Raw genomic sequence first — 9,616 nt, 5'->3', positions numbered from 1 at the left:
ATGAAACAATACAGCGTAACAGCTATTTACATATTGTTTACATTCATTAGGTATTACAAGTAATCTAGAGATGATTCAATGTGTGGGTTATGCTGTGTGTCGGTTATATGATTTGATGTATGGGGTGTGCTGCGTGTCGGTTATATGTGCGGGAGAGGCGGGGGAGCGGGTGGCAGCCGCGGCGTGGTCACTGCGAGCCGAGCAGAGCCGCGCCGATCGCCATCCGGCCTCGGCACTCGCGCGCGATCCCATGGAGCTCCAGAACATCGTAGCGGACACGGTGCTCCTCAAGGCCCGGGAAGGTGGCGGTGGAAATTGCAAAGGCAAAAGCAAGAAATGGCGGCAGATGCTCCAGTTCCCTCACATCAGCCAGTGCGAAGAGCTGCGGCTTAGTCTCCAACGTGACTATCACAGACTGTGCGAGCGGCAGCCCATTGGGCGCCTGCTGTTCTGAGAGTTCTGTGCCACCAGGCCGGAGCTGAGCCGCTGCATCGCCTTCCTGGATGGGATGGCCCAGTATGAAGTGACCCCGGATGAGAAGCGGAAGGCATGTGGGCGGCGGCTAATGCAGAATTTTCTGAGCCACAGGGGTCCTGACCTCATCCCTGAGGTCCCCCGGCAGCTGGTGACGAACTGCACCCAGCGGCTGGAGCAGGGGCCCTGCAAAGAACTCTCCCAGGCACTCACCCGGCAGACCCACAAGTACCTGATCACGGCCCCTTTTGCCGACTACCTCGACAGCATCTACTTCAACCGTTTCCTGCAGTGGAAGTGGCTGGAAAGGCAGCCAGTGACCAAAAATACCTTCAGGCAGTACCGAGTCCTGGGCAAAGGTGGCTTTGGGGAGGTGTGCGCCTGCCAGGTGCGGGCCACGGGCAAGATGTACGCCTGCAAGAAGCTAGAGAAAAAGCGGATCGAGAAACAGAAAGGGGAGGCTATGGCGCTGAACGAGAAGCAGATCCTGGAGAAAGTGAACAGTAGGTTTATAGTGAGCTTGGCCTACACCTATGAGACCAAGGAGGCGCTGTGCCTGGTGCTGACGCTGATGAACGGGGGCGACCTCAAGTTCCACATCTACCACATGGGCCGGGCTGGCTTCCCCGAAGCGCGGGCTGTCTTCTACGTCCCGAGATCTGCTGCGGCCTGGAGGACCTGCACCGGGCACGCATCGTGTACAGGGACCTGAAGCCAGGAACATCTTGCTGGATGACCACCGCCACATCCTCATCTCCGACCTGGGACTGGCTGTGCACGTGCCCGAGGGCCAGACCATCAAAGGCCGTGTGGGCACCGTGAGCTACGTGGCTCCGGAGGTGGTGAAGAATGAACCATACACGTTCAGCTCTGACTGGTGGGCGCTAGGCTGCCTCCTGTACGAGATGATTGCAGGCCTGTCGCCCTTCCAGCAGAGGAAGAAGATCAAGCGGGAGGAGGTGGAGCAGCTGGTGAAGGAGGTCCCCGAGGAGTATTCTGAGCGCTTTTCCCCGCAGGCCCGCTCACTCTGCTCACAGCTCCTCTGCAAGGACCCCGCTAAACGCCCGGGGTGTCGTGGGGGCAGTGTCCACGAAGTGAAGGAGCACCCCCTCTTGAAGAAGCTGAACTTCAAGCGGGTGGGAGCCGGCATGCTGGAGCCGTCCTTCAAGCCTGACCCTCAGGCCATTTACTGCAAAGATGTTCTGGACATCGAACAGTTCTCTAGGGTCAAGGGCATGGAGCTGGAGCCTACCGACCAAGACTTCTACCAGAAGTTTGCCACAGGCAGCGTGCCCATCCCCTGGCAGAACGGGGTGGTGGAGACTGAGTGCTTCCAGGAGCTGAATGTCTTTGGGCTGGATGGCTCAGTTCCCCCAGACCTGGACTGGAAGGGCCAGCCACCTGCATCCCCTAAAAAGGGACTGCTGCAGAGACTCTTCAGTCGCCAAAGGATTGCTGTGGAAACTGGGGCGACAGCGAGGAAGAGCTCCCTACCCGCCTCTAGCCCCCAGCCAGAGGCCCCCACGGGCGGTTGGTAGCAGCTACTCTGAGCGCCTTTTACAGTTTTGCACAGTGGTCTTCCCCATTGTCCACTCAAGTTGTGGCCTGGGGAACACAGATGGAACTGTCCCCAGTGTCCCCCGCCCCTCAGCCCCTGGCCTGCCTGAGTTTGGCAGGGCCTGGGCCATCCCTGGGACAAAGGTGCATCCCTTCAGCTCTTCTCCGTGGAGCTCGGGGCTTTCTGTATTTATGTATTTGTACCAATGTATATAGAAGTCCCTGCTGGGCAACAAAGAGTTAAACACAAATCTATTTCTTGCCAGTAGCTGTCACACCTAATAGATTGCGATGAGATACCACTGCATTAGTGTGTGAATTTCCTCAGATGAAGGCAGCAGCAAAGCCCTTTAGAACAAGCCACAGAAGGACAGAAACAAACTAATCAGGGAATGCACAGCTTCACACAAGATCCAGGGGCTTCTGACATGGGAGGAACACAAAATTTTTAACTAACCAAGGATGCAAACATTCCCCCAGCAAGAAATTGCTAGAAGTATCTTGGAGTGCATTTTGTGGCTGCTGTTACTGCTGCTGCTGTTTTGTATAATTGGGAAGGAAAAGAGAATAATTAGAGGTGAGATTTTCAGACACAGAATGCCCTAGTATTTATTGACTTTCCACTCTGAGGCAGGCACTGTGAGAGGCCCTTCCATATTTATTATTTCATTGCATTTGTCATAATAACCCTGCATGGCAGGAATATTTACCCTTTTTGTCCAATGTGGATGCTGAGGCCCAGATAGAAACCCAAAAAGCTCTGGGACCTGGCATAGACCAGGTGCTCGGTAACAAGAGATTGGCAGAGCCTTGCCCAGGGTCACAAATCAAGAGGAGAGACTCAAATGCAGATCCTAAAACTCCAGACCACCCCTTTGCTCTCTCCCTACCTGCTTGCTCAGCGCAGGAGACTGGGAGGGCCCAGAGCCAGGATGGGGTTAGACTCATGGAGGAAAATTCCATGGGGGAAAAATGGTTTTTCCATGAGAATCTGCTCTCAAATAGCAGCCACACTTCTCCATACAGCCCAGAGACAGATCCTTCTAACATTCAAGCTAGTCTTAGGTCTTTGGGGGAGAGATTCAAAGATTCTGAATTAAAAAAAAAAAAATTAGACCCCAGAACAGTAGAATACGATTCATATCTGTTATGAATTACAATTAGGTCTTTATTGTGCAGCAAGGGGTCCTCAGTGGTGCCTACATCCTTTCTGAAATTGATCTTATTGGGATAACAATGGCCAAAAAGGAAAACAAAAGCAAATAGTCACGCGTGTTTGGAAGATCTAGGACTGAGACATGCAAGTGTGGTGGGAAGGTTCACTGCTCTTGGAAATTTAATTGCTGGATGGAAACAGACATAGAAATCTGGATTCCAACCAGACTTGAGCTCCATGCTAGCATATCAGACTGCCTGCTGGAATCCCTATGTGGATGTCCCAAAGGCAGATAAAACTCAACATGCCTAAAAGCAAATGAATTGTTTCATGCTGCACCAGGCTCACCACCACAAAAGGGGAAATCAGCTGCATTCTTGACTTTAGTTGGTGACATCAGCATCCCCCTAAGCCTCTCAAACGAGACACTTGGGATTCTCCCTCGGTTTTCACTCTTCCTTATTCCTCCTGCCAATGTGCTGTTCAGTTCTCCTCTTCCTACCATCACTGTCCCTTTGTATCTATCTTCTACCTATCTTTATACATCAACCCTTAACCAGACTCTCTGATTGCAATCTCACTCTCCTCTACCCATCACTGGTTTCAGAGAGACTTTTCTAAAATCCAAATTTGACCTTGGCACTCCCTGCTTACCACCTTCAATCACCCACCAGCATTAATGATTTTAAAGCCCAAACTCTTTAGCATCATATGAAAACCACATAATTTTCAGAGATGAATGCATTGCGCCTGCCTCGGAAGTACATGCAGTCTTGTTAACTAAGCACTGTTGTGATGCTTCATTTTACATCTAAACTTGGCAAAGTCATGTGTGTTCATTTGCTGTGGCTGTCACACAAAATACCACAGATTTGGTGGCTTAAACAACAGAAATTTATTTTCTCACAGTTCTGGAGGCTGGAAGTCCAAGATCAAGGTGCTGGCAGGGTTGGTGTCTCCAAAGCCCTCTCTCCTGGGCTTGCCACCTTCTTGCTTCCCCTTCCATCATATGGTTGTCCTTTTGTGCACATGCATCCCAGTGCCTCTGTGTGTATCCTGATCATTTTTTCTTTTTTCTTTTTTTTTTTTTTTTTTTTTTGAGACAGAGTTTTGCTCTGTCGCCCAGGCTGGAGTGCAGCGGAGTGATCTCTGCTCACTGCAAGCTCCGCCTCCCAGGTTCACACCATTCTCCCACCTCAGCCTCCCGAGTAGCTGGGACTACAGGTGCCCGCCACCAGGCCAGCTAATTTTTTTGTATTTTTAGTAGAGACGGGGTTTCACAGTGTTAGCCAGGATGGTCTTGATCTCCTGACCTCGTGATCCGCCCGCCTCGGCCTCTCAAAGTGCTGGGATTACAAGCATGAGCCACTGTGCCCTGCCTAATCTTTTTTTCTTGTAAGGACACAAGTCAGCTTGGATTTGGGTCCACCCTAAAAGCCTCCTTTTAACTTAATTCTTTTGTTTGTTTGTTTGTTTTGAGACAGAGTCTCACTCTGTCTTTCGCCAGGCTGGAGTACAATGGAGCGATCTCAGCTCACTGCAACCTCCGCCTCCCCAGTTCAAGTGATTCTCCTGCCTCAGCCTCCGAGTAGGTGGGATTACAGGCACGCGCCACCATGCCCGGCTAATTTTTTGTATCTTTTAGTAGAGACAGGATTTCACCATTTTGGCCAGGATGGTCTCAATCTCTTGACCTCGTGATCTGCCCACCTCAGCCTCCCAAAGTGCTGGGATTACAGGCGTGAGCCACCGCAGCCGGCCCACTTAATTCTTCTTTTACAACCCTATCTCCAAATGCAGTCATATTCTGAGTTATCAGGGTTTCAGGCTTCAACATGTGAATTTGGGGGAGACAGAACTTAGTCCATAACAGCCATGGCAACCAGATTTTGCTCAATCATGAATCTGGATGTTGCTGTGAAGTTTTTTTTACGTGATTAACATTTAAGTCAGTAAACTTTGAGTAAAGCAAATGACCCTTCATAATGTGGGTGGGCCTCATTCAATCAGTAAAAGGCTTTAAGAGAAAAGGCTGAAGTCCCCTGAAGAAGTGGGAATTCTGCCTCCAAATTGCCTTCAGACTTGAGCTGCAACATCAGCTCTTCTGTGGGTCTGCAGATTTTGAACTTGCCAACCCCACAATCACATGATCCACTTTATTAACTCTCTCTCTCTCTCTGTGTGTGTGTGTGTGTGTGTATACATAGCATATGCATAACATATACATACATAAACATATGTATTTCCTGTTGGTCCTGCTTCTTTGGCTAGCCTTGACTAACAGAACCGTCAGACCCAGGCTACTCCATCCTGCAGCTCCACAATCCATAATATGTTACCTCTGGGTCAGAGCTGGCTGCTTGGGCACCAGACATGGTAGCACCATTCCAGACAGCTGGAGAGGGGAAGGGACCTAAAAAGACACATTCCCTTATTTTAGGGACACTTCCTGGAAGTAGGACATGACCATCCCATTGGCCAGAACTCAGTCACATCTAGTTGCAAGGGAATTGGGAACATAGTCATGATTCCAGAAGCCATGCGCCCAGCTAAAAATCAGGTGGTTTTATATCATGGTAGAAAGGGGGAACGGACATGGCGCTACACCAGGAGACAGTATCTGCTACAAATACCTAACGAAGGGCGCTGGCAATGAGCATTTTAGAGGTTAAGGGGAGATTTAATGAGGGCAGGGTCTGGGCAGAGAGGGCTGCACAGTGCAAGGGGACCGGGGCTGACTTTGAAGGAAGGGCTACTCCGCCCAATTACGAGAACACGTGAGCACCCTTGCCCCAGAGTGAGCATCAACACCGTGATCACGGTTATCACGTGGGAGGTCTGCCCAGGATCCGGGCAGTGAGGCTGCTCCGGAGGCAGGCTCGCTCCGCCACAGGCGCGCGGGCAACAGCAGCGGAGCCGAGAATGGCGAGGCCAGCGGGCGACCAGGCCCCCGGCCAAGGGCACGCGACCCCCCGCGCTTCCCGAGTGCTCCCCCGAAGCCTGGTACGCGTGGGCACCGGCGCACGGCGGTGCCCGGGAAACGCAGCCATCGCCTCAGGGCAGCCAATCACCGATGCGGTAATGCCCCAACGCGGCGTTTCATTGGCCAGCTCTCTTTCAGGCTCCAACTATTTATTAGACTTTTTTTTTTTTTTAAGGAATTGCAAATAGGCCTAAATAAAATCCAGATGAGAGGGAAGGGATGCCTGAACACAGATGGGTGGGAGAACACGCCCCGAGGCGCTGCTTTGGCAGAGAAGCCCTGTCTGCGAGCCGCGAGGCGGAGATGGCTCCCCAAGCCCGATGCAGGCAAGAGAGTCCGCCTCTCCCTGTCCCGCACCTGCTGAACTTTGGGGTCAGCAGAGGAATGTCCCCCGCTGTTAATGTTTTGTTTTTACTGTTTTGCAATTCACATTTCGTGCTGCAGGGTGTACGGTGAAGCTACAACAGGGACAGATAGGTTTGTAGGAAGCGGCATTTCCCAAAAGCCAACCTCTGAACCTTTTATTCCCGAAGTACATCACAGGTCTAGCGTTCCACAGAACACACCCTAGAAAAACGCTCCTGTGGAGGATCCGTCCTGCCAGGATCCCCAGCTGGTCAGGAATGCTCGGAGGGCCTCCTCACTCGGGCTGTTCTCCCTCCCACACATTCACCTGAGGGGACAGGCTCTGGTTAGTTAGAAAACTGTGACATAGCAAGGTATGAGGAGCAGCCCCTTGTCACCTTAGGTTCCAACTGAGGGTGGGAGGTGGGAGGTGGGAGGTGGGGTTGGGCGGTTTGGGGATGAGAAACCTGGCTCTGCCTCCCTTCCTCCCGTTTGCACCACAGAGCTGGATCCCAGGTGGCCAGATCCCCTGCAACCGACAGTGACAGAGGACCTTCTCAGCGCCGGCTCCTTCTCAGCGCCGGCTCCTTCTCAGCGCCAGCTCTTTAGGTGCTGGAGACATATTTTGCCCTGAAGGTGCTCCCTGGGAGGACTAAGAAACAGAGAAAGAAGCAGGTCATTGCAATACAGTGTGCTGGGTACAAGAGTCGAGGTGTAATGTCAGATATAAGAGTGACTCCAGGGAATGATCTTGTTTGGGGGAGATGGGCAAGCAGGAGAAGCTGTGGCAGAAGGGGATCAGAGAGGATAAAGACAAAGGTATGTGTTCGAGATTGTCAAATGAAAGCCACGCACAGTCCAGGGGCTTCAGGAATATTCTCATCTCAGGGAATCGGATCTGGAATCTGGGAATCAGGCTCTTGTTCTCTGGGATAAGAGAGAGCCTGGGAGTAAAATGAATCCCCAGTGCTCCTGCAGAGGCTTGGGAATCCTGGGCTGGTGCAGGCCCTCCCTGCTATTAATACTGCAGCTCCCAGATTCTGCTTGAAACCATAGAGAGAGCTTTGGTCAGAGGCCAGCAATCCCCTCAGCCCCAAGCAGGAGTAGGCAAAATGCATGGTGGTGGCCCAGGAGCCTGGGGTGTCAGTGGTGCGGCAGTGTCTTTGTAGTGGTGGCACAGGGCTGAAGTGGTAAGAGGCTGGGAACAAGATGAAGCAGACAAGGTGAAAGGGGATGAAACAGGAGGAAAAGAGAGAAGGAGAGGGCAGTTTGCTGCAGTCCCAGCGCCCTGGGGATCAGTAACTTTGCATTCTGGCCCTAGCCCCACTTATTACTGCCTGTGTGACGTTGGGCCAGTCATCTGTGTTCTGGGCTAGCTCCCTTAGCTATAGAATGAGGTGCAGAGAGAAGCTGTGATCTCTACAGCCCCCTCTTCCTCAAGTGGCATGAACATTCTCTTTTCTGGAAGGTCCCTTACCAACTGCAGTGGCAACCACTGTGAAGAGCAGTGGGCAGGCTGGTGCAGATGGCAGTCGTGCTGATGAGGGGTTGAGGGTGCTGGCACCCCAGGATAACTCAAAAGTGGTGCAGGCTGAAGCCCTTCCTCCCTCCTTCCTTCTACTTCCTGCCTGCCGAGCCCCCCAGGACCCAGCAACTAATGTAATCGTCTCCTTGAATGCCCCATAATGGCCCTGCAGCAGTTTCTGCAGGCACTGCCTCTCTGCAGGCAGCAGTCTGTGAATTCAGAGGAAAATGAGCTCCCTGCTCTCGGGAAGGTGAAGTCAGGCTCCAAAGTCAACCTAGGACAGCGGCAGGGCTGCAGTTCCCTCTGGACAAGGGGCCTGTGCAGCAGATCCCACCAGGTACCTTTCCTTACAGAACCTACCAGAAGCACAAGGTCCTTTGCTCCTTATCTGATAAGGTGTCCTCTCTCGTGGTTGATTTCAAACTGTGTTGAGCTAAGAACTCTTTCTTTAAATGAAAGGTGTTATGGAAGCCTAAACAACACATTATTCAATAATGATTTCTTGAAATAAGTGTGTCAAATAGAGTGTCGAGAACTGGGTACCTGGTGGTAGCCCAAACAGACTTTATCTCTGCCTTCATAGAACTTGGTTTAGTAGGCAAATCCAGCCATAAATGAGTAAATATTTACTAACTCTTCATTGTGATCAGTGTCATGAAGGAAAAAAGTGTGGGATGGCCTTTAGGTTGCATTATTAGGAACGATTTCCAGGTCAGGAAGTGATGCTTCTGCACCCAGCAGTACCTGTCAGTGTGAAATCTGGGGCGGAGACCAGGTCAGAGCTTTGAATGGCTGATGACACCCAGGAGGAAGAGGCAGCCTCTACACGCAGGTGGGACAGTGAGCCCCTGCCTTGTGGTCTGTGCTGGGCTTCCCCACAATGCAAGCCAAGGCATCAGCTCCCACCCACACCCCAAGGGACCTGCAGGAAACCAGGCTGCATTTCAGCAACAAGCAGAAAGCATAGAGCTTTACACACAATCTAAATACATCAACCATTTGAAGATGCTAAACTCTATACAACAGCATCACCAAACTCCACAAAAGAAAAAACTTATAACTGAGGAAACCGAGCTAATAGTCAAATCAGAACAGAAACTTAAAATCTGTATACTTCGTATTTTGGAGAGATGTGGGTGGGTATATATATGTCAAATGAGAGGAGATGATTACAATCAAGAGCTGGCAATTATGAAAAGAAACAGTGAAATTCCTGGAAGTGAAAAACGTCAGTATTCAAAAATCTTTCTGGCTATAGTGAGGAGAATGAATTGCAAGGAGGTAAGACACATTTTAGCTGGGTAAGAGATGATCGTGGCTTTGGCTAGGGTGGAGGCAGAGGAAAGGGAAAAGAGTAGATAGATTCAGAATACAATTTGAAGAGTCAGCAGGACTTGCTAACCTCTTCAGCATTTGAGTGTGAGGATGAGGCAGAGGGAGCCCTCAGGGATGATGTCTGGAATAAACACAGAGCTGTCCCGGTTAAAGATGCTCAGGGATTATAATGCAGGGCCCCTGCAGAGACTGCGAAGGCCTCTTTACCCCTTTCCCTGCATCAAAATAAGGTAGCCCTGCC

The 9,616-nt window shown here is 51.2% G+C and overlaps 1 pseudogene; it reads left to right on the top strand.

Moving 5' to 3' along the window:
• The first annotated feature begins 205 nt into the window (after window positions 1-205).
• Window positions 206-2,330, top strand: LOC129464211 (G protein-coupled receptor kinase 6-like; annotated as a pseudogene).
• Window positions 2,331-9,616: the final 7,286 nt, after the last annotated feature.

The sequence above is a fragment of the Symphalangus syndactylus genome, chromosome 15, assembly GCF_028878055.3.
Source record: "Symphalangus syndactylus isolate Jambi chromosome 15, NHGRI_mSymSyn1-v2.1_pri, whole genome shotgun sequence".
NCBI lineage: Eukaryota > Metazoa > Chordata > Mammalia > Primates > Hylobatidae > Symphalangus > Symphalangus syndactylus.
Note: the sequence above shows the minus strand (reverse complement) of the source record. Positions and strands in the feature narration are given on the sequence as shown.